Consider the following 25767-nt stretch of genomic DNA (forward strand, 5'->3'; position numbering starts at 1 on the left):
TGTCATCTGCTCAGATTCCCTGAGCGCCATCCTGAGCCTCAGTGATCCGTACCCGGTTCACCCTTTCGTGCACCGGATCCAACGCTCTCTTCAGCGGCTGGTGGACGTCGGTCCGCCGGTTAGCTTTATGTGGGTTCCTGGCCATGTCGGTATCCCTGGGAACGAAGCTGCAGATGCCGCGGCCAAGGCTGCGGTCCTCCAGCCTCGGACAGCTTCTTGTTGTGTCCCTTCGTCCGATTTTAGCAGGGTCATTTGTCGGCGCGTTGTGTCGCTGTGGCATGCCGATTGGGCTGCACTTACCAACAACAAGCTTCGGGCCTTAAAACCTCTTCCAGTGGCTTGGACGTCCTCCTCACGCCCTTCTCGGCGGGAGGAGGTCGTTTTAGCAAGGTTAAGGATTGGACACTGCCGGTTCAGCCATCGCCATGTGCTGACGGCTGCGCCGGCGCCGTTCTGCCCATGTGGGCACTTGCTGACGGTTAGACACATTTTAATGTCTTGTCCAGATCTTAACACACTGCGCCTCGATCTTAACCTGCCTAATACCTTCGATGCCATTTTAGCGGATGACCCACGAGCAGCTGCTCGTGTTCTTTGTTTTATCAATTTGACAAACCTCGCTAAGGACATTTGATGTTGTTTTTTAATCCTATGCCTCTCAGTCTCTTTTAGCGTGTTTTCCCTTTTAATTGTTGTCCACTTGTGCCTCGCGGTGCATTTTTAGAGTAGTCAGGGCGCTAATGACCATTGAAGTTGTGCGCCCTAAAACCACAAAAAAAAAAAAAAAAACATACAAGACACAAGCAGACATTTGTAAAGGCAAAGAGTTTGAGCAGAGATGTCAGTCGGGACGGAAGTACAGAGGCAAAGATGATGTTGAAAGACAGGTGAGGTATGAGCGGCGGCAGATTGAAATTAGGAATTAGCGGAGATTGAGGCCTGGCGGATAGCGAGAAGAGAGGATATGCTGAAGGGCAAGTTCCCATCTCCGGAGTTCTGACAGGTTGGTGTTAGTGGGAAGTATCCAGATAACCCGGACGGTGTAACACTGTGCCAAGATGTGCTGGCCGTGCACCAAGGCATGTTTAGCCACAGGGTGATCCTCATTACCAACAAACACTGTCTGCCTGTGTCCATTCATGCGAATGGACAGTTTGTTGCTGGTCATTCCCACATAGAACGCTTCACAGTGTAGGCAGGTCAGTTGGTAAATCACGTGGGTGCTTTCACACGTGGCTCTGCCTTTGATCGTGTACACCTTCCGGGTTACAGGACTGGAATAGGTGGTGGTGGGAGGGTGCATGGGACAGGTTTTACACCGGGGACGGTTACAGGGGTAGGAGCCAGAGGGTAGGGAAGGTGGTTTGGGGATTTCATAGGGATGAACTAAGAGGTTATGAAGGTTGGGTGGACGGCGGAAAGACACTCTTGGTGGAGTGGGGAGGATTTCATGAAGGATGGATCTCATTTCAGGGCAGGATTTGAGGAAGTCGTATCCCTGCTGGAGAGCCACATTCAGAATCTGATCCAGTCCCGGAAAGTATCCTGTCACAAGTGGGGCACTTTTGGGGTTCTTCTGTGGAGGGTTCCGGGTTTGAGGAGATGAGGAAGTGGCCTTGGTTATTTGCTTCTGTACCAGGTCGGGAGGGTAGTTACGGGATGCAAAAGCTGTTTTCAGGTTGTTGGTGTAATGGTTCAAGGATTCTGGACTGGAGCAGATTCATTTGCCACGAAGACCTAGGCTGTAGGGAAGGGACCGTTTGATGTGGAATGGGTGGCAGCTGTCATAATGGAGGTACTGTTGCTTGTTGGTGGGTTTGATGTGGACGGACGTGTGAAGCTGGCCATTGGACAGGTGGAGGTCAACGTCAAGGAAAGTGGCATGGGATTTAGAGTAGGACCAGGTGAATCCGATGGAACCAAAGGAGTTGAGGTTGGAGAGGAAATTCTGGAGTTCTTCTTCACTGTGAGACCAGATCATGAAAATGTCATCAATAAATCTGTACCAAACTTTGGGTTGGCAGGCCTGGGTAACCAAGAAGGCTTCCTCTAAGCGACCCATGAATAGGTTGGCGTACGAGTGGGCCATCCTGGTACCCATGGCTGTTCCCTTTAATTGTTGGTATGTCTGGCCTTCAAAAGTGAAGAAGTTGTGGGTCAGGATGAAGCTGGCTAAGGTAATGAGGAAAGAGGTTTTAGGTAGGGCGGCAGGTGATCGGCATGAAAGGAAGTGCTCCATCGCAGCGAGGCCCTGGACATGCGGAATATTTGTGTATAAGGAAGTGGCATCAATGGTTACAAGGATGGTTTCCGGGGGTAACAGACTGGGTATGGATTCCAGGCGTTCGAGAAAGTGGTTGGTGTCTTTGATGAAGGATGGGAGACTGCATGTAATGGGTTGAAGGTGTTGATCTACGTAGGCAGAGATGCGTTCTGTGGGGGCTTGGTAACCAGCTACAATGGGACGGCCGGGATGATTGGGTTTGTGAATTTTGGGAAGAAGGTAGAAGGTAGGGGTGCGGGGTGTTGGTGGGGTCAGGAGGTTGATGGAGTCAGGTGAAAGGTTTTGTAGGGGGCCTAAGGTTCTGAGGATTCCTTGAAGCTCCGCCTGGACATCAGGAATGGGATTACCATGGCACAATTTGTAAGTGGTGTTGTCTGAAAGCTGACGCAGTCCCTCAGCTACATACTCCCGACGATCAAGTACCACAGTCGTGGAACCCTTGTCCGCCGGAAGAATGACGATGGATTGGTCAGCCTTCAGATCACGCATAGCTTGGGCTTCAGCAGTGGTGATGTTGGGAGTAGGATTAAGGTTGTTTAAGAAGGATTGAGAGGCAAGGCTGGAAGTCAGAAATTCCTGGAAGGTTAGGAGAGGGTGATTTTGAGGAAGAGGAGGTGGGTCCCGCTGTGACGGAGGACGGAACTGTTCCAGGCATGGTTCAATTTGGATAGTATCTTGGGGAGTTGGATCATTAGGAGTAGGATTAGGATCATTTTTCTTCGTGGCAAAGTGATATTTCCAGCAGAGAGTACGGGTGTAGGACAGTAAATCTTTGACAAGGGCTGTTTGGTTAAATCTGGGAGTGGGGCTGAAGGTGAGGCCTTTGGATAGGACAGAGGTTTCGGATTGGGAGAGAGGTTTGGAGGAGAGGTTAACTACTGAATTGGGGTGTTGTGGTTCCAGATTGTGTTGATTGGAATTTTGAGGTTTTGGAGGGAGTGGAGCTGGAAGTGGGAGATTGAGTAGATGGGAGAGACTGGGTTTGTGTGCAATGAGAGGAGGTTGAGGTTTGCTGGAAAGGTTGTGAAGGGTGAGTGAGTTGCCTTTCCGGAGGTGGGAAACCAGGAGATTGGATAGTTTTTTAAGGTGGAGGGTGGCATGCTTTTCTAATTTGCGGTTGGCCTGTAGGAGGATGCTCTGAACAACCGGTGTGGATGTGGGAGAGGAAAGATTGAGGACTTTTATTAGGGACAGGAGTTGATGGGTGTGTTGATTGGCTGAGTGGATGTGTAGGTGAAGGATTAGGTGGGTGAGGGCAATGGATTGTTCGGTTTGGAACTGGTATAGGGACTGATGGAAAGAAGGGTTGCAGCCAGAGATGGGAACTTTAAGTGTGAGGCCTTTGGGGGTGATGCCAAATGTCAGACAAGCCTGAGAAAATAAAATATGGGAGTGTAATCTGGCTAGGGCGAAGGCATGTTTGCGGAGGGAATGTAAATAAAACTTACTGGGGTCGTTGTGGAGGTGTTGTGAGGGTGACATGGTACTAGAAGGTGGAAAGTGGAACACGAGGCTGAAATGAAAATGAAAATAAATATAAAAATATATGGGGAGAGATAAAGGTAAAACTAGAAAGCAAATGGAGATCTGGTGTGAAAAAAGGCGAAAAAGGGTTGGTTAGAGCTGGGCTATGTTGATCCTGTGGTGAACTTGTGTAGGTAGATAATGATGTGCATAAAGGTTAGTGCCGCCAAAACACGTTAAAGGGTGGAGAAATACGGGAAAATTTCGAAAAAACTACGTGAGGATGTATTAAAAGGGTGGTTTGGTGGTGGCAGATTATGGGAATGAAGCTAACAATTGTCTGATGAAGAAATAATGACGTTAAAACCTGTGGGAAGCGGCTAAAAATGATCGATGATGTGAGAAAAACGGAACTGGAAATAAAGCAAAATATATTAAAACTAGCCGAAAAGGTTGTTTAATAGCTGAAAGGAACTGTTTGTGAACTGGAAACGGTGGATTTTATAGCAGCGGTAGTGTTGAAAGCGGAAAAAAAAAAATTTGGTTATGGCTTGGAAGTGGGTTACGTATTATTACGTATTATTGAGTATATATCGGCAGGATAAAATTGTATACTGGATTACGGTAAAAAAAGGAGAAGGTGAATAGAAAGTAAAACTGCTGGCAAAAACAGAAGGAGGAAATAAGATGACAGAAAAGACTACGAAATGTAACAGTGACAATAACAATAACAAACGTGATTGTTGGGTTCAAATTAATGATATGAATATAATAGAGGGAAACATTCCACGTGGGAAAAATATATTTAAAAAGAAAGATGATGAGACTTAACCAAACAAAAGCGCTGGCAGGTCGATAGACACACAAACATACACATAAAATCTAGCTTTCGCAACCAACGGTTGCCTCGTCAGGAAGGAGGGAAGGAGAAGGAAAGACAAAAGGATATGGGTTTTAAGGGAGAGGGTAAGGAGTCATTCCATCCCGGGAGCGGAAAGACTTACCTTAGGGGGAAAAAAGGACAGGTATACACTCGCACAAACACACATATCCACCCACACATACAAGACACAAGCAGACATTTGTAAAGGCAAAGAGTTTGAGCAGAGATGTCAGTCGGGACGGAAGTACAGAGGCAAAGATGATGTTGAAAGACAGGTGAGGTATGAGCGGCGGCAGATTGAAATTAGGAATTAGCGGAGATTGAGACCTGGCGGATAGCGAGAAGAGAGGATATGCTGAAGGGCAAGTTCCCATCTCCGGAGTTCTGACAGGTTGGTGTTAGTGGGAAGTATCCAGATAACCCGGACGGTGTAACACTGTGCCAAGATGTGCTGGCCGTGCACCAAGGCATGTTTAGCCACAGGGTGATCCTCATTACCAACAAACACTGTCTGCCTGTGTCCATTCATGCGAATGGACAGTTTGTTGCTGGTCATTCCCACATAGAACGCTTCACAGTGTAGGCAGGTCAGTTAACCAAACAAAAGCGCTGGCAGGTCGATAGACACACAAACATACACACAAAATCTAGCTTTCCTTACCCTCTCCCTTAAAACCCATATCCTTTTGTCTTTCCTTCTCCTTCCCTCTTTCCTGACGAGGCAACCGTTGGTTGCGAAAGCTAGATTTTGTGTGTATGTTTGTGTGTCTATCGACCTGCCAGCGCTTTTGTTTGGTTAAGTCTCATCATCTTTCTTTTTAAATATATTTTTCCCACGTGGAATGTTTCCCTCTATTATATTCATATCATTAATTTGAACCCAACAATCACGTTTATTATTGTTATTGTCACTGTTACATTTCGTAGTCTTTTCTGTCATCTTATTTCCTCCTTCTGTTTTTGCCAGCAGTTTTACTTTCTATTCACCTTCTCCTTTTTTTTACCGTAATCCAGTATACAATTTTATCCTGCCGATATATACTCAATAATACGTAATAATACGTAACCCACTTCCAAGCCATAACCAAATTTTTTTTTTTCCGCTTTCAACACTACCGCTGCTATAAAATCCACCGTTTCCAGTTCACAAACAGTTCCTTTCAGCTATTAAACAACCTTTTCGGCTAGTTTTAATATATTTTGCTTTATTTCCAGTTCCGTTTTTCTCACATCATCGATCATTTTTAGCCGCTTCCCACAGGTTTTAACGTCATTATTTCTTCATCAGACAATTGTTAGCTTCATTCCCATAATCTGCCACCACCAAACCACCCTTTTAATACATCCTCACGTAGTTTTTTCGAAATTTTCCCGTATTTCTCCACCCTTTAACGTGTTTTGGCGGCACTAACCTTTATGCACATCATTATCTACCTACACAAGTTCACCACAGGATCAACATAGCCCAGCTCTAACCAACCCTTTTTCGCCTTTTTTCACACCAGATCTCCATTTGCTTTCTAGTTTTACCTTTATCTCTCCCCATATATTTTTATATTTATTTTCATTTTCATTTCAGCCTCGTGTTCCACTTTCCACCTTCTAGTACCATGTCACCCTCACAACACCTCCACAACGACCCCATTAAGTTTTATTTACATTCCCTCCGCAAACATGCCTTCGCCCTAGCCAGATTACACTCCCATATTTTATTTTCTCAGGCTTGTCTGACATTTGGCATCACCCCCAAAGGCCTCACACTTAAAGTTCCCATCTCTGGCTGCAACCCTTCTTTCCATCAGTCCCTATACCAGTTCCAAACCGAACAATCCATTGCCCTCACCCACCTAATCCTTCACCTACACATCCACTCAGCCAATCAACACACCCATCAACTCCTGTCCCTAATAAAAGTCCTCAATCTTTCCTCTCCCACATCCACACCGGTTGTTCAGAGCATCCTCCTACAGGCCAACCGCAAATTAGAAGAGCATGCCACCCTCCACCTTAAAAAACTATCCAATCTCCTGGTTTCCCACCTCCGGAAAGGCAACTCACTCACCCTTCACAACCTTTCCAGCAAACCTCAACCTCCTCTCATTGCACACAAACCCAGTCTCTCCCATCTACTCAATCTCCCACTTCCAGCTCCACTCCCTCCAAAACCTCAAAATTCCAATCAACACAATCTGGAACCACAACACCCCAATTCAGTAGTTAACCTCTCCTCCAAACCTCTCTCCCAATCCGAAACCTCTGTCCTATCCAAAGGCCTCACCTTCAGCCCCACTCCCAGATTTAACCAAACAGCCCTTGTCAAAGATTTACTGTCCTACACCCGTACTCTCTGCTGGAAATATCACTTTGCCACGAAGAAAAATGATCCTAATCCTACTCCTAATGATCCAACTCCCCAAGATACTATCCAAATTGAACCATGCCTGGAACAGTTCCGTCCTCCGTCACAGCGGGACCCACCTCCTCTTCCTCAAAATCACCCTCTCCTAACCTTCCAGGAATTTCTGACTTCCAGCCTTGCCTCTCAATCCTTCTTAAACAACCTTAATCCTACTCCCAACATCACCACTGCTGAAGCCCAAGCTATGCGTGATCTGAAGGCTGACCAATCCATCGTCATTCTTCCGGCGGACAAGGGTTCCACGACTGTGGTACTTGATCGTCGGGAGTATGTAGCTGAGGGACTGTCAGCTTTCAGACAACACCACTTACAAAGTGTGCCATGGTAATCCCATTCCTGAAGTCCAGGCGGAGCTTCAAGGAATCCTCAGAACCTTAGGCCCCCTACAAAACCTTTCACCTGACTCCATCAACCTCCTGACCCCACCAACACCCCGCACCCCTACCTTCTACCTTCTTCCCAAAATTCACAAACCCAATCATCCCGGCCGTCCCATTGTAGCTGGTTACCAAGCCCCCACAGAACGCATCTCTGCCTACGTAGATCAACACCTTCAACCCATTACATGCAGTCTCCCATCCTTCATCAAAGACACCAACCACTTTCTCGAACGCCTGGAATCCCTACCCAGTCTGTTACCCCCGGAAACCATCCTTGTAACCATTGATGCCACTTCCTTATACACAAATATTCCGCATGTCCAGGGCCTCGCTGCGATGGAGCACTTCCTTTCATACCGATCACCTGCCGCCCTACCTAAAACCTCTTTCCTCATTACCTTAGCCAGCTTCATCCTGACCCACAACTTCTTCACTTTTGAAGGCCAGACATACCAACAATTAAAGGGAACAGCCATGGGTACCAGGATGGCCCACTCGTACGCCAACCTATTCATGGGTCGCTTAGAGGAAGCCTTCTTGGTTACCCAGGCCTGCCAACCCAAAGTTTGGTACAGATTTATTGATGACATTTTCTTGATCTGGTCTCACAGTGAAGAAGAACTCCAGAATTTCCTCTCCAACCTCAACTCCTTTGGTTCCATCGGATTCACCTGGTCCTACTCTAAATCCCATGCCACTTTCCTTGACGTTGACCTCCACCTGTCCAATGGCCAGCTTCACACGTCCGTCCACATCAAACCCACCAACAAGCAACAGTACCTCCATTATGACAGCTGCCACCCATTCCACATCAAACGGTCCCTTCCCTACAGCCTAGGTCTTCGTGGCAAACGAATTTGCTCCAGTCCGGAATCCTTGAACCATTACACCAACAACCTGAAAACAGCTTTTGCATCCTGTAACTACCCTCCCGACCTGGTACAGAAGCAAATAACCAGAGCCACTTCCTCATCTCCTCAAACCCGGAACCCTCCACAGAAGAACCCCAAAAGTGCCCCACTTGTGACAGGATACTTTCCGGGACTGGATCAGATTCTGAATGTGGCTCTCCAGCAGGGATACGACTTCGTCAAATCCTGCCCTGAAATGAGATCCATCCTTCATGAAATCCTCCCCACTCCACCAAGAGTGTCTTTCCGCCGTCCACCCAACCTTCGTAACCTCTTAGTTCATCCCTATGAAATCCCCAAACCACCTTCCCTACCCTCTGGCTCCTACCCCTGTAACCGTCCCCGGTGTAAAACCAGTCCCATGCACCCTCCCACCACCACCTATTCCAGTCCTGTAACCCGGAAGGTGTACACGATCAAAGGCAGAGCCACGTGTGAAAGCACCCACGTGATTTACCAACTGACCTGCCTACACTGTGAAGCGTTCTATGTGGGAATGACCAGCAACAAACTGTCCATTCGCATGAATGGACACAGGCAGACAGTGTTTGTTGGTAATGAGGATCACCCTGTGGCTAAACATGCCTTGGTGCACGGCCAGCACATCTTGGCACAGTGTTACACCGTCCGGGTTATCTGGATACTTCCCACTAACACCAACCTGTCAGAACTGCGGAGATGGGAACTTGCCCTTCAGCATATCCTCTCTTCTCGCTATCCGCCAGGCCTCAATCTCCGCTAATTCCTAATTTCAATCTGCCGCCGCTCATACCTCACCTGTCTTTCAACATCATCTTTGCCTCTGTACTTCCGTCCCGACTGACATCTCTGCTCAAACTCTTTGCCTTTACAAATGTCTGCTTGTGTCTTGTATGTGTGGATGGATATGTGTGTGTGTGCGAGTGTATACCTGTCCTTTTTTCCCCCTAAGGTAAGTCTTTCCGCTCCCGGGATTGGAATGACTCCTTACCCTCTCCCTTAAAACCCATATCCTTTTGTCTTTCCTTCTCCTTCCCTCTTTCCTGACGAGGCAACCGTTGGTTGCGAAAGCTAGATTTTGTGTGTATGTTTGTGTTTGTTTGTGTGTCTATCGACCTGCCAGCGCTTTTGTGTGGTAAGTCTCATCATCTTTCTTTTTAAATATATTTTTCCCACGTGGAATGTTTCCCTCTATATATATATATATATATATATATATATATATATATATATATATATATATATATATATATATAACAAAGATGATGAGACTTACCAAACAAAAGCGCTGGCAGGTCGTTAGACGCATATATATATAAAATGAATATAATAGAGGGAAACATTCCACGTGGGAAAAATATATCTAAAAACAAAGATGATGTGACTTACCAAACGAAAGTTCTGGCAGGTCGATAGACACACAAACAAACACAAACACACACACAAAATTCAAGCTTTCGCAACCAAAGGTTGCTTCAGCAGGAAAGAGGGAGGGAGAGGGAAAGACGAAAGGATGTGGGTTTTAAGGGATTTACTGCCCCCAGTGTAAAACCTGTCCCATGCACCCTCCCACCACCAAGCACTCCAGTCCTGTAGCCTGGAAGGTGTACACAATCAAAGGCAGAGCCACGTGTGGAAGCAACCACGTGATTTACCAACTGACCTGCCTACACTGTGAAGTTTTCTATGTGGGAATGACCAGCTACAAACTGTCCATTCACATGAATGGACACAGGCAGATAGTGTTTGTTGGTAATGAGGATCACCCTGTGGCTAAACATGCCTTGGTGCACGGCGAGCCATCTTGGCACAGTGTTACACCGTCCGGGTTATCTGGATACTTCCCACTAACACCAACCTGTCAGAACTCCGGAGATGGGAACTTGCCCTTCAGTATATCCTCTCTTCTCGTTATCCACCAGGCCTCAACCTCTGCTAATTTCAAGTTGCCGCCGCTCATACCTCACCTGTCTTTCCACAACATCTTTTCCTCTGTACTTCCACCTCGACTGACATCTCTGCCCAAACTCTTTGCCTTTACAAATGTCTGCTTGTGTCTGCGTATGTGCGGATGGATGTGTGTGTGTGTGTGTGTGTGTGTGTGTGTGTGTGTGTGTGTGTGTGTGTGCGCGAGTGTATACCCGTCCTGTTTTCCCCCTAAGGTAAGTCTTTCCGCTCCCGGGATTGGAATGACTCCTTACTCTCTCCCTTAAAACCCACATCCTTTCATCTTTCCCTCTGCTTCCCTCTTTCCTGACGAAGCAGCCGTTGGTTGCGAAAGCTAGAATTTTGTGTGTATGTTTGTGTGTCTATCAACGTGCCAGCACTTTCGTTTGGTAAGTCACATCATCTTTTTTTATATATATATATATATATTTAAAAAGAAAGATGATGAGACTTACCAAACAAAAACGCTGGCAGGTCGATAGACGCACAAACAAACACAAACATACACACAAAATCTAACTTTCGCAACCAACGGTTGCCTCGTCAGGAAAGAGGGAAGGAGAAGGAAAGACAAAAGGATATGGGTTTTAAGGGAGAGGGTAAGGAGTCATTCCAATCCCGGAATATAAACAAAGATGATGAGACTTACCAAATGAAAGTGCTGGCAGGTCGATAGACACACAAACAAACACAAACACACACACAAAATTCAAGCTTTCGCAAACAAACAGTGGCTTCATCAGGAAAGAGGGAAGGAGAGGGAAAGACGAAAGGATGTGGGTTTTAAGGGAGAGGGTAAGGATGTCTGCTTGTGTCTGTATATGTGTGGATGGATATGTGTGTGTGTGCGAGTGTATACCCGTCCTTTTTTCCCCCTAAGGTAAGTCTTTCCGCTCCCGGGACTGGAATGACTCCTTACCCTCTCCCTTAAAACCCACATCCTTTCGTCTTTCCCTCTCCTTCCCTCTTTCCTGATGAGGCAACAGTTTGTTGCGAAAGCTTGAATTTTGTGTGTATGTTTGTGTGTCTGTCGACCTGCCAGCACTTTCATTTGGTAAGTCACATCATCTTTGTTTTTAGGTGTGTGTATATATATATAATTGCTGTTTTGCCCTTAAAGAGCGCATTTGGACTAAATACATCGCCAGTTCCTTTTGCTGCCTTCCTTGCTGCCCAAACTTCCCTCATTTGCTCGCTGTGTTTCTGTTTCCGGTCCTCTGTCCATGCTTCTTGCCGGCTTCGTGTCTTCAGCTTCAACTTGATTGCCTTTTTGGTTGCCCATATTTCTTTCATCTTCTGGCTGTGATCTTGCTCGCGTTCTTCTGTCCATTTTATGCCTGTTCGTTTGTCACATTGTATCTCATGTAGTTTACTTTTCTTAATGATGTTTCTGAATTTTTTTTGTGTCATTTATTGTGTCTGCTGTTATGTTGAGTTGGTTCAGGCCGTTTTCTATCTCTGCCACCCATTTGTTGTTTCTAGTGGTTACCCGGTCAAAGATCTGTTTGGTCAGCCTGTGTGATGACATTCTGTTTAGGTGTCCATAGAACTGTAGTCTGTGTTTTCTAATCTTTTCTGTGATTGTCTCCGTATGTTTGTACAGTTCCTCTGTAGGTTTCTTGATCCATATTCCATTGTTGTTAGTTGCGCCAAATATTTTCCTAAGTATTTTCCGTTCTACTTTTTCTAATTGTCTGATACGTGTATGCCCTAGGATTAGTGTGGCCTCTGCTGCATATAGTGCGTCGTGGAGCACCATCATGTCGTAATGGCGTAATTTGGCTTTTTGTGAGATAGACTTCTTGTTGTAATGATTCCACACTACTTTGTATGCCTTGTCCAGTTTACTCTTTCTTTCTTCGTTTGAGTCTCTGTTATGTCCACTCATTTGTAGTGTTTCACCGAGGTATTTGAAGTTTGCCGTTTTGTTCAGAGATGAGAGTTTCTTTGTGCTCATAAACTGTGTCTTTTCGTAAGAGATCTGTAGTCCAGTTTTGGAAGCAATTTCGTGCAGTTTTTCAATAGCGTCTTTTGTTTCCTTTATACCTTTTGTGACAATCACCAAATCGTCTGCAAAAGCCAGGCATTTAATCTGTATGTTTCCTAAGGTTATCCCCTGTTGTGATGTTTCCCATTCTTTTATGACCTTATCTAACACCAGATTTGGTGAGAGGCCATCGCCTTGTCTGACATCTGTGCGAATTTCAAAGGGCTCTGATAGTTCCCCCCCAGACCTTTTTCCCCCTGCGGGTCCGGGGATTAGAATAGGCCCGAGGTATTCCTGCCTGTCGTAAGAGGCGACTAAAAGGAGTCCATCCCCCTCACGGGGGTAGTTAGCGCCTGCGTCCGGAGACGGACGGTTTCACGACCTATAATCGTGGTCTTTTTGGTTTTTCACTTCTCGTTTCTTCCTTCCTTTTGTTGGTTCCTTTCTTTGCTCTTCTCCACCTCACTGTGTTCCTTACTCTTTCCCTTGACTTCTCCTTGCCTTCTCATTGCCTTTTTCTCCTTGCCTTCTCATTGCCTTTTTCTCCTTGCCTTCTCATTGCCTTTTTCTCCTTGCCTTCTCATTGCCTTTTTCTCCTTGCCTTCTCATTGCCTTCTTCTCCTTGCTTCCTCATTGCCTTCTTCTCATTGCCATCTTCTCCTTGCCTTCTCTGGTCTCCGCCTCGGCGTTTGAGACAGTCTGTCCTCTTTCTCCCTCTCTTCTTTTTCCTCTTCTTCCTTCCTCCCTGTGCGTGTCTGAAGGCCGACCCACGCGTTCGCACGCGTAGCCGGTGACGGGGTAACGCGTAAGTCCCCGCCCTGGGTAGACATGTAAGGCACGCGCGTACCCCCTGGTAAAGGCCAGGCCCGGGGAGGGGTGATTGCCTGAGCTGATACCTTCTGACCATGCCGATTGGTCCCTCCGTCTGTTTCTCGGGAGGTGTGACCTGAGGTGTAAACATTCACCTAAGGCGGGAGTGCCCTCTGAGAGGGTCCCCACAAGGAAGGAGCGCGCCATCGGAGACGCTGGCAATCATGGGGGATTCCTCCGCAATGGATTCTACTCCATCGCTTTCGACTTCGACCCAAAAACGGAAACGTGACCAGCCAACAGTGACAAAAGTACTACCGCCTGCCCCACAGTTCCTCGTAGTTTCTCGATCTGAGGACGGAAAGGATTTTTCCTCTGTCAACCCTTTCGTTATTCAGAAGGGCGTAGATGCCATAGCCGGATCTGTCAAATCTTGTACCAGGTTGCGTAACGGTACCTTATTACTAGAAACTGAGAATGCCTTTCAGGCACAAAAACTGCTTCGGGCCACACTCTTGTACACGTTCCCTGTCCGGGTGGAGGCCCACCGAACTTTGAATTTGTCTCGTGGTGTAGTCTATAGTAGCTCCCTCGACGGATTGACTGACGAGGAGCTTCAATCTTTCCTCGCTGAGCAGGGCGTGACGGCTGTCCATAGGGTCATGAAAAAGGTCAACAATAACCTTGTACCGACCCGGACACTTTTCTTGACCTTCGATAGTGTTAAGCTGCCATCGCGCATCAAGGCGGGCTACGAGGTTATTTCTGTTCGCCCCTATGTCCCGACACCTACGCGCTGCTACCAGTGTCAGCGTTTCAATCACACTCGACAGTCTTGCTCCAATGCGGCTAAATGTGTCACTTGTGGCAGGGATGCCCATGAGGGTGAATGTCCACCTCCGTCTCCTCGTTGTGTGAACTGTCAGGGTGACCATGCCGTATCCTCCCGCGACTGTCCTGTCTATAAGGAAGAACGCTGTATCCAAGAAATTCGGGTCAAAGAGAAAGTGTCCACCTCGGCTGCTCGCAAGCTATTGGCTAGTAGGAAGCCCACGCTGCTCCCAGCGGGGAAATACAGCACTGTCCTCGCCTCTCCTCGGACTACCAAGGAGGTAGCAACCCAGACATGCGATCTGACCTTCAGCACCACGGTCGTCCGTTCGGCCAGTGCTAAGATCGCGCGGTCGACGTCTCCTCTTCCTCCCATCACCCCACAGACACCAGCCACTTCCTCAGCTTCTGCTAAGTCGAAGACCCCGAAGTCAGATGCACGGGCCTTCAAGAAGGAACCATCCCGTGCAGACTTCCTCCGTCCCTCGACCTCCCAGCCTTCGACCGGTACTTCCACCAAACGTCCTTCTAAAAAGGCGCATAGGAAGCACAGTTCTCCTTCTCCGCCACGGCGCCTTTCTTCTCCTGCGCCACCCAGCGGTTGCCGCCCCAGGCCGTCATCCGTTTCGCCTGGCCGCACCGCTGGTAGCCGAACATCTGGCCGTTCACCGGCGGAGGAAGCTCCCCCTCCCGGCCATCCTCCCGAGATGGCCGATGACCCTATCGACCCCATGGACGGTGACTGTCCGCCTACTGATAGCGGCGGCAGTGCTCGCTCGAAGCCAGGCCCTAAGCGGCCTTCACGGTGACCCCTTCTCTCATCTTCCTTTTCTTACGATGGCACTTATTAACTGGAATATTCGCAGCATTCGCTCCAACCGAGAGGACTTGAAGTTGCTGCTCCGCTTGCATCGTCCGCTCGTCGTAGCCCTCCAGGAAACGAAGCTACGCCCATGCGATCAAATTGCCTTGGCACACTACACCTCTGTGCGTTTTGACCTACCCCCTATGGTAGGAATCCCAGCTCATGGAGGGGTTATGTTGCTGGTCCGGGATGATATTTACTACGATCCCATCACGTTGCACACCGGCCTGCAGGCAGTTGCCATCCGCATTACTCTCCCCACCTTTACGTTTTCCTTTTGTACCGTTTACACTCCATCGTCATCTGCCGTTACCAGGGCAGACATGATGCAACTTATTGCTCAGCTACCTGCACCATTTTTGTTAACTGGAGACTTCAATGCCCACCATCCCCTTTGGGGCTCTCCAGCATCCTGCCCGAGGGGCTCCTTGTTAGCAGACCTTTTCAACCAGCTCAATCTTGTCTGCCTCAATACTGGCGCCCCTACTTTTCTTTCGGACACATCTCATACCTATTCCCATTTAGACCTCTCTATCTGTACTCCCCAACTTGCACGCCGGTTTGAGTGGTATGCACTTGCTGATACATATTCGAGTGACCACTTCCCGTGTGTTATCCATCTCCTGCAGCATACTCCCTCCCCGTGCTCCTCTAGTTGGACCATCTCCAAGGCAGACTGGGGGCTCTTCTCTTCCAGGGCGACCTTTCAGGATCAAACCTTCACAAGCTGCGATCGTCAGGTCGCACACCTCACGGAAGTCATTCTCGCTGCTGCTGAATATTCCATCCCTCACCCTACTTCTTCTCCACGTCGCGTACCGGTCCCCTGGTGGACCGCAGCATGTAGAGACGCTTTACGTGCTCGTCGACGTGCTTTACACACCTTTAAACGCCACCCTACAGTGGCAAATTGTATTAATTATAAACGATTACGTGCTCAGTGTCGTCGTATTATTAAAGAAAGCAAGAAAGCCAGCTGGGCTGCTTTCACAAGCACCTTCAACAGTTTTACTCCTTCTTCTGTTGTCTGGGGTAGCCTGCGCCGGCTATCTGGCACTAAGGTCCACTCCCCAGTCTCTGGCTTGAAGGTCGCGAATGAAGTCCTTGTGGCCCCTGAGGCTGTCTCCAATGCCTTCGGCCGCTTTTTCGCCGAGGTTTCGAGCTCCGCTCATTACCACCCTGCCTTCCTCCCCCGCAAACAGGCAGAGGAGGCTAGGCCACCTGACTTCCGCTCCTCGAATTGTGAAAGTTATAATGCACCATTCACCATGCGGGAACTCGAAACCGCACTTGGCCGATCACGGTCCTCCGCTCCAGGGCCTGATTCTATTCATATTCAGATGTTGAAGAACCTTTCTCCTGCGGGTAAAGGTTTTCTTCTTCGTACATACAATCGCATCTGGATTGAGGGACATGTTCCCGCATGCTGGCGCGAGTCTATTGTTGTCCCGATTCCTAAGCCGGGGAAGGACAAGCACTTGCCTTCCAGTTATCGACCTATCTCGCTTACCAGCTGTGTCTGTAAAGTGATGGAGCGAATGGTTAACTCTCGATTGGTTTGGCTGCTCGAGTCTCGACGCCTACTTACCAATGTACAATGTGGATTTCGAAGGCGCCGCTCTGCTGTTGACCATCTGGTTACCTTGTCGACCTTCATTATGAATAACTTCTTGCGGAAGCGCCCTACCGCGGCTGTGTTCTTTGATTTGGAGAAGGCTTACGACACCTGTTGGAGGGCGGGCATTCTCCGCACCATGCATACATGGGGCTTTCGCGGTCGCCTCCCTCTTTTTATTTGTTCCTTTTTATTGGATCGACAGTTCAGGGTACGTGTGGGTTCTGTCCTGTCCGACACCTTTCGCCAGGAGAATGGGGTGCCACAGGGCTCAGTTTTGAGCGTCGCTCTCTTCGCCATCGCAATCAATCCAATAATGGATTGCCTACCAGCTGATGTATCAGGCTCCCTTTTCGTGGACGATTTTACCATCTATTGCAGCGCGCAGTGTACACGTGTCCTGGAGCGCTGTCTTCAGCGTTCTCTTGACCGTCTTTACTCCTGGAGTGTCGCCAATGGCTTCCGTTTTTCTGCCGAGAAGACGGTCTGTATTAACTTCTGGCGCTACAAAGAGTTTCTCCCACCGTCCTTACGACTCGGTCCCGTTGCTCTCCCAATCGTGGAGACAACCATATTTTTAGGCCTTACCTTTGACAGGAAACTTAGCTGGTCTCCACATGTGTCATATTTGGCCGCCCGTTGTACCCGTTCTTTAAATGTCCTCCGTGTTCTCAGTGGTATGTCGTGGGGAGCGGATTGAACCGTCCTACTTCGTCTATATCGGTCGATCGTCCGCTCCAAGCTGGATTATGGGAGCTTCGTATACTCCTCTGCACGGCCATCCATCTTACGCCGCCTCAACTCCATACAACATCGGGGTTTACGACTTGTGATCGGAGCATTTTATACCAGTCCCGTAGAGAGTCTTCATGCTGCCGCTGGCGAATTGCCACTCACCTACCGGCGCGATATACTGCTTTGTCGGTATGCCTGTCGGCTACTGTCAATGCCCGACCATCCGTCTTATCGTTCCTTTTTTGACGACTCTCTTGACCTTCAATACGGGTTGTATGTCTCTGCCTTGCTACCCCCTGGAGTTCGCTTTCGTCGCCTCCTTCAACACCTTAATTTTTCACTCCCTGCAACCTTTCGAGTGGGCGAGAGCCGCACGCCACCTTGGCTCCAGGCTCAGGTCCGCGTTCACCTCGACCTCAGCTCGCTCCCAAAAGAGGTCACCCCCGGTTCGGTCTACCACTCCCGTTTTTTGGAACTTCGTTCGAAGTTCATCAACATGACTTTCATTTATACAGATGGCTTTAAGACCAATGACGGGGTCGGGTGTTCCTTTATTGTCGGGGCACAAAGTTTCCAATACCGGCTCCATGGCCATTGTTCGGTCTTCACAGCTGAGCTCTTTGCCCTCTACCAGGCTGTTCTTTACATCTGCCGCCACCGACATTCTGCTTATGTCATATGCTCAGATTCCCTGAGCGCCATCCAGAGCCTCAGTGATCCGTACCCGGTTCACCCTTTCGTACACCGGATCCAACGCTCTCTTCAGCAGCTGGTGGACGTCGGTTCTCCGGTTAGCTTTATGTGGGTTCCTGGGGTATCCCTGGGAACGAAGCTGCAGATGCCGCGGCCAAGGCTGCGGTCCTCCAGCCTCGGACAGCTTCTTGTTGTGTCCCTTCGTCCGATTTTAGCAGGGTCATTTGTCGGCGCGTCGTGTCGCTGTGGCATGCCGATTGGGCTGCACTTACCGACAACAAGCTTCGGGCCTTAAAACCTCTTCCCGTGGCTTGGACGTCCTCCTCACGCCCTTCTCGGCGGGAGGAGGTCGTTTTAGCAAGGTTAAGAATTGGACACTGCCGGTTCAGCCATCGCCATCTGCTGACGGCTGCGCCGGCGCCGTTCTGCCCATGTGGGCACTTGCTGACGGTTAGGCACATTTTAATGTCCTGTCCAGATCTTACCACACTGCGCCTCAATCTTAACCTGCCTAATACTTTCGATGCCATTTTAGCGGATGACCCACGAGCAGCTGCTCGTGTTCTTTGTTTTATCAATTTGACAAACCTCGCTAAGGACATTTGATGATGTTTTTTAATGCTCTGCCTGTCCGTCTGTCTTTTATTGTGTTTTCCCTTTTAGTTGTTGTTGTCAACTTGTGCCTCGCGGTGCATTTTTAGAGTAGTCAGGGCGCTAATGACCATTGAAGTTGTGCGCCCTAAAACCACAAAAAAAAAAAAAAAAAAAAAAAAAAAAAAACCAGAACTTTACTTTGGAGGTCATGTTGGTTAAAGTTTGCTCTATGATAGCCTGTGTTCTGTTGTCTACTTTGTATTCTGCTAGAATTTTGAAGAGAGTTTTCCGGTCGATAGAGTCGTACGCCTTTTTGAAGTCAACAAAGGTAATGATCAGGTTCTGTTTGTGTTGTAAAATCATTTTCAGGTTCCAAATTTGTTCCACACAAGACCGCCCTTTACGGAAGCCTGCTTGGTATTTCCCAATCAAGTGGTCGGTCTGGCATTCTAGTCTGTTCAGTAAAGCTATAGAGAGGATCTTGTATGTGACCGGTAGTAGGGCTATTCCTCTGTAGTTGCTCAGGTCAGCCTTGTCACCTTTTTTGTGTAGTGGGTGTATCAGGGCAGTTTTCCAGTCGTCAGGAATTTTCATGGTCTTCCAGATGTCTTCCAAGATCCTGTGGATGTCTTTGGTGAGTTCTGGGTCTTGTAACTTCCAGATTTCCGCGATGATGCCGTCTTCTCCTGGTGCTCTACGATTCTTGAGTGACTTGATTATTTCTTTAACTTCTTCTAGAGTTGGAGGTTCACTATCTGGATTGTATGTGCTCGTTTCTGTCATCATTTCTTCCATAGGGGGGTCCGTGTTGAGCAGTTTTTCAAAGTACTTTGCCAGAATGTCACAATTGTTTAAGTCCGATTCGATCTGTCAGTCGCTGTTTGTCATACTGTCGTTTTTCACTGCGAATGATTTTGCTTGTTTGCTTCTGTGTTTTCAAGAAGTTCATCCAATTCTCTTGGGATTTATGGCTACTAAATTTTTACCATGCACTGATTCGTTGGTCAATAGCTTGGTCACATGTGTTCTTCTTCACTGTGAGTCCAGATCATGAAGATGTCATCAATAACTATGTACCAAACTTTGGGTTGGCAGGCCTGGGTAACCAAGAAGGCTTCCTCTAAGCGACCCATAAATAGGTTGGCATACGAGGGGACCATCCGGGTACCCATGGCTGTTCCCTTTAATTGTTGGTATGTCTGGCATTCAAAAGTGAAGAAGTTGTGAGTCAGGATGAAGCTGGCTAAGGTAATGAGGAAAGAGGTTTTAGGTAGAGTGGCCGGTGATCCGAGTGAAAGGAAGTGCTCAATTGCAGTGAGGCCCTGGACGAGCGGGATATTTGTGTATAGGGAAGTGGCATCAATGGTTACAAGGATGGTTTCCGGGGGTAACAGACTGGGTAAGGATTCCAGGCATTCGAGAAAGTGGTTGGTGTCTTTGATGAAGGATGGGAGACTGCATGTAATGGGTTGAAGGTGTTGATCGTGTACACCTTCCGATCAAAGGCAGAGCCACGTGTGAAAGCACCCACGTGATTTACCAACTGACCTGCCTACACTGTGAAGCCTTCTATGTGGGAATGACCAGCAACAAACTGTCCATTCGCATGAATGGACACAGGCAGACAGTGTTTGTTGGTAATGAGGATCACCCTGTGGCTAAACATGCCTTGGTGCACGGCCAGCACATCTTGGCACAGTGTTACACCGTCCGGGTTATCTGGATACTTCCCACTAACACCAACCTGTCAGAACTCCGGTGATGGGAACTTGCCCTTCAGCATATCCTCTCTTCTCGCTATCTGCCAGGCCTCAATCTCCGCTAATTTCTAATTTCAATTTGCCGCCGCTCATACCTCACCTGTCTTTCAACAACATCTTTGCCTCTGTACTTCCGCCTCGACTGACATCTCTGCCCAAACTCTTTGCCTTTACAAATGTCTGCTTGTGTCTGTGTATATGCGGATGGATATGTGTGTGTGTGCGAGTGTATACCTGTCCTTTTTTCCCCTTAAGGTAAGTCTTTCCGCTCCCGGGATTGGAATGACTCCTTACCCTCTCCCTTAAAACCCAAATCCTTTCGTCTTTCCCTCTCCTTCCCTCTTTCCTGATGAGGCAACCGTTGGTTGTGAAAGCTTGAATTTTGTGTGTATGTTTGTGTTTGTGTGTCTATCGACCTGCCAGCGCTTTTGTTTGGTATATATAATAGAGGGAAACATTCCACGTGGGAAAAATATATCTAAAAACAAAGATGATGTGACTTACGAAATGAAAGCGCTGGCACGTTGATAGACACACAAACATACACACAAAATTCTAGCTTTCGCAACCAACGTTTACTTCGTCAGGATATAGGGAAGGAGAGAAGGAGAGGGAATCCTTAAAACCCAAATCCTTTCGTCTTTCCCTCTCCTTCCCTCTTTCCTGACGAAGCAACCGTTGGCTGCGGAAGCTAGAATTTTGTGTGTATGTTTGTGTGTCTATCGACGTGCCAGCACTTTCGTTTGGTAAGTCACATCATCTTTGTTTTTTTTATGCAGCCTGTCACATATAGTGTGTGTGTGAGAGAGAGGCTTAAGGGAGAAACTGTAAACTCATCACCAATTTTACTTGTTGGTTGATATGTTACATAATAATTTCTGGATGGACATGTTGTTCTTTTTAGGGACTGACTAAAGTATGTAGTGTTATGTTTCCATATCATCATAAACTGTTGGTAAAAATTAAATGATAAATATTCATTTTATTGACAGATACCTGAAAATGCTATTCAAAGAAGCATGTGAGTCCAACTTCATAAAAGGAAAAGTCCCATGTGTATAGTAAGTCAGAAAGAGAAAATTGTATGTGTTAATTTGTGTGGGAAGGCAGGTATATACAAAAGTCACTCCAGGAAAATCTTACTCATTAGCAAGACCAAAAGAGTAAACAAATATTGGACACATTATTAATCATGATTATTATTTGAAGTCACAAGAAAGGGAGGATGCAGGAACTGTGTTCTCATTTTTCTGTAGAACACTGAGGTGCAAATTGTGTTCTCTAGAAATGTGGGAATACAGTTCCTGCTTCCTCACAATGAGAAACCTAGGTCTTTCCTCTTTTTGAGGTCAGGAGTATATAAAATTAAGCGTCTTGATTGGGACACACTGTATCGGCCAAACAGGGAGGTCCTTTATAGTCTGTTTCAGTGAGCATCTTTTAACAAAAAAAAGGGCAACTTAAAAAATATTCTCCCTTTGCACAACATTTGAAAACTTTTCACCATCACACACCATCCATAAATGACCTTGATATTTTGCGTGTCGTACAAAAAGGCAAGAAGATGAACACCCTCATAGAATTCGAAATTTTGAAAAGAGTCTATTTTAAGAGCCCAGGCCTGCTCGACAAACAACTGACTCTTTAAGGCCCCCATAAACGGCAAAAATCTCTCTTATCTAGCCACAGATGTGCCAAGCAAGTCTGTACACATTCAAACAATGTTTGTCAGTTTAACCTCACTTTGAAGCAGATGATATTCATGTTCGTGAATATTTTGAGAGTAGTGCGAATGGCCACAAATGCAAACAAAGAAGTACTGTGGTTAAAGAAGACAGAAAAAATAACTCTGATCCACAGAATGGCTTAAAATGAGAGATTTCCTCCATGTACATATGCTAAAGGAAATATTACTCCCAGAATGAGTACATCAACTTTCTTCGAATGGACAGTGAAATGTTTTAAATACTTATTAAGTCTGGAACAAACTAGCTTGTCAAGTTATCTCTTATGTAGCTACGGATGTGTCAAACGAATCTCGTACATGTACTGAGAAAGCTTGTCAGTTTGACCTTACTTTTGAAGCAGATGCTTTTCATGTATGCTGTATTTTGGTACTGATAAAGCATTACTAACTTTGCTTCTGACACTTTGTTTAAAGAAGAAGAAAACAAGATGCTGGTCCAAGGAATGATTTAGATAATAAACAACTGGAAACCTGTTAATGGAAATGTTGCACTCAGAGCCTCATGGTTAGCCCACAGCGTCCATGGAAGAACCGGAGAACTTAGATTTCTTTTATTTCATTACACTCCACTTATATGTCACTGTATGTGTAAAATATTGATTTTGTTCCTAACCTCTTCATGCATAATATATGGTTGGGAAAGGTGTGGCACCGGTATCATTTTGGTGATTGTCAGTGCAATTCTTTTTTATACTTGATAATAGTAGCGGAAACTCACGATACAGTGAGATAAATTGTAATACAACAATTTTTCACTAAACAAGCACGGTGAAACATCGACACAAACAACGTACACCGTATGGTCAAACTTTTCATTAATCAAAATTTCTCACAAACGCATCAAACATGATCTATGCTTGACAAACACATCAAACTGCACTGTTCACAGTCAGATATTTGGCAAGCATAGTCAAGTTTGACAAAATGTTTGATCTTTTATGGGGGGGCCTTTATAACCTGGGTTACTTTGAGGCCATGATGTTACTTTTTAAATAAATGTCTTTGCACACTTGGCTTTGGTTTATACATTGGTATGGTTTAGTTGTGCTTCCTTATTTTTATATTATTTAATGGATCTAAGTATATCATTATTCTGTGAACACATTCTCCGTTTTCCTGTCTGGCAGGACCACCTACTATAGTGTCTTTCACTTTGGTTCATAGCTCTGTAGTAAGAGCTGTAAATGTGTGTCATAGGGATGATGTATACACCTGACCTATGTTGTAAACATGTGCTGCGTTGTGTTAAGAGTGGGTATGCTTAACACGGGTAACATGTGACTCTTGTATGATTTTAGTCTTTATATTGCTCACATACTCTGTGAACCAAGGTATCTTAGCCCTCAGTAGTTGTTCCTTTATTTCCAACCTTCCTTACGTGGTTCCTTACGTTTGGTCCGCTTACCACCCTTCGCTTTGAAACATATTCTTATTTATTTCCATAGATAGATGTGTTGCGTATGTTTTATTCGACAATGTCCCATTTTTGGTGATTGCGGGATGTTCTGTACTATTGCCAGTAATCCTCAAGTGTTTTTACCTGGTGGATGTGTCCTGTAAATTTTATTGGATGATGAGCCATTTTTGGTAACGGCAGAACTTTCTGTACATTTGCCAGTGGTCCTAGAGTGTTTTTATATTCTGAGTATGTCTTTGATTATGCTCTTTTCATAACTCAGGCCAAGGTTTCCCTGTTGCTTTATTTAACTGACAATGTAACTTTATAGCTAATTCCTGGCTGAGGAACTTGTTTTCCCCCCTGATATCTGATGATGCCCCTGTGATAGTGACACACATTGCAAATTAAATAAATAAAAAACCATTATGCAACTGAGACTGCCTAGCTGGTGAGTCTTTTGGGTTGTATGCTCATGATCCATGAAACGTTGTGGTTCGGAAAATTTTGTCCAGAGCCGCATTGAACATCTTCAGAGATCCTCCTGGTTCCGTCATCAAGATGTGGTTTAACCAGGAGCACCTGTGAAGATTTCTGCCACAGCTATGGACAAAATGTTATAAACAGAAGCATTTCATGGACTGTGAGCATACAACTTGGAAGCTTCACCAACTATTACTGTATTTACGTCTTGTAGTGGTGTCTTGAAATTTAGGGAACTTTCAGATATTATGAGTTTTGATTATATCTGAGATAATTCTTGATCTTTGTTGCAGCATTTTTCTGATAAGCTTTATTGCAGTGAAATTGTTTTATTTATTTCAGAAAGCTTCCTTCATTAAAAAAGAAATTGTCAGGTCAGTGCAATGTGCCACAGACTTAAGAGGGAGATAAGACAGGAAGAGTGCACAACCAGAAGTCTGGTACAAATGCATTATCTCAAAGATGAGGTACTTCTAAAAATGAAGTTTTTCAGAAGTACTCCCCATTGTGGAATGTGAAAGTGTAACTGAATATGAAGAAGGAAAAGTGTTTAGATTCTGTTGTTATGTTGCCAGTAACTGACAGTTGTTTCAAAATTATCATCAAATCAGTTAAAAAAAATAGTGTGAATTAATCTGCATAAAGCACAGTGTGTTACAACAGGAATGTTACATTCCTGTATTACTGCATTTTGCATTTAACATAGTTTGAATGAGATAGAGCAGACATATTATACATACTGATCGTATTGTGTTAACTTTAATATTTATGCTTGCCATTTACTTCATGCATTGTTCATTTCCATTGATGATTGTGGCATATTTTTATATCATAAGTAACAGCACTTACAGGCAGTATCTTTCAACTTTCTGATTGTACACCTTGAACACCTCTTTTTTGTGATAATTAATTATAGTTCCACACCTTGTCAGTTTGTTTACTCATTGTACTGAATTGAAAAAGGGGCCATTTTATGTCATATATCTATTATAGATGCTTTAATTAGCAAAATAGAAGTCTAATATAAGAGAAGATTGATATTGTAATAATAGAAGAAGAAATTGTAAATTGGGAAACAGTTCAAACTTGACTCTCATTGTAAGTTGCATCATCAGTGTTGTTTATCTATTGCCACACATCCTGTTGTCAGTGTTTCTATATCAAGACAACAATAAATAAGCTTTGTATTTTCAATTATGTGTGATACCAGATTGTGATTTCTGTTTTTCATGTTTATGAAAAATATAACATTGTGAACATTCTTGTTATGAAGGTGATCATTCATCAGTCACAAGATATTCGGCCTGGATGTGCAGGCCTAGGAAGCATTATTGCTCTCTCTTTTTTGTGCAAATCGATTTCCTATCACTGTGGCACAATTATTGTCTTAATGTGTTCCATTCAATCTGTTACGGTCATATTCTCTTTTTCCTTGTGACACCCAGCACAAACTTTTAGCCATGATTGACTGTGTATGTTTGCATATACTTCCAGATTTCTAATGTTTTTACTGAAGGAAAACAACAGTTTTGCTGAAGATACTTTATATTTATGTATAAAGTACGATACATTTCAAAATAACCAGTAGAATGAAGTCCTAGTTGTTGCAGATTTCTGGCTGTAAATATAGTTTTTCACATCTTCCTGGCACTTCCCTTATGCTTCATGCAAAACACATCTTTTTTGTCCTCATTTGAGGGAAAGTAGTAATGTAGTGTTGTTTCTGACTTCTTAGGCTTTATTCGTATTTGTAGAAGATACATAGCTATTTATTCTTGATTTGTTATTAAAACTTTCCTGAGAAGCTCTTCAAGGATCATTTTTGTCTCGTGGAGATGTGGACATGTTTTAGCTGCTGTATTCTCTTGGGGACTTCCCCCCCTCCCCCTCCCCTCCCCTCCCCAACATAAAACTGTTTATTATGGACACGTAAAATAAACAGAAAAATACTTTTCTCCTCTGAGACAGTAAATTTATAACAAAA

General features: G+C 45.7%; 1 protein-coding gene across 3 annotated transcripts in view; it reads left to right on the forward strand.

Annotated features, from left to right (window-relative positions):
* The window catches only part of LOC126100490 (uncharacterized), an 89462-nt gene extending 64436 nt beyond the window's left edge, over positions 1-25026 (forward strand). For all 3 annotated transcript variants that reach the window (XM_049911099.1, XM_049911098.1, XM_049911100.1), the window contains one exon: positions 24126-25026. The gene's annotated coding sequence lies outside the window, so the exon portion shown is untranslated. The remainder of the gene's footprint in view (positions 1-24125) is intronic.
* Positions 25027-25767: the final 741 nt, after the last annotated feature.

Source organism: Schistocerca cancellata, chromosome 9 (genome assembly GCF_023864275.1).
Source record: "Schistocerca cancellata isolate TAMUIC-IGC-003103 chromosome 9, iqSchCanc2.1, whole genome shotgun sequence".
Classification (NCBI taxonomy): domain Eukaryota; kingdom Metazoa; phylum Arthropoda; class Insecta; order Orthoptera; family Acrididae; genus Schistocerca; species Schistocerca cancellata.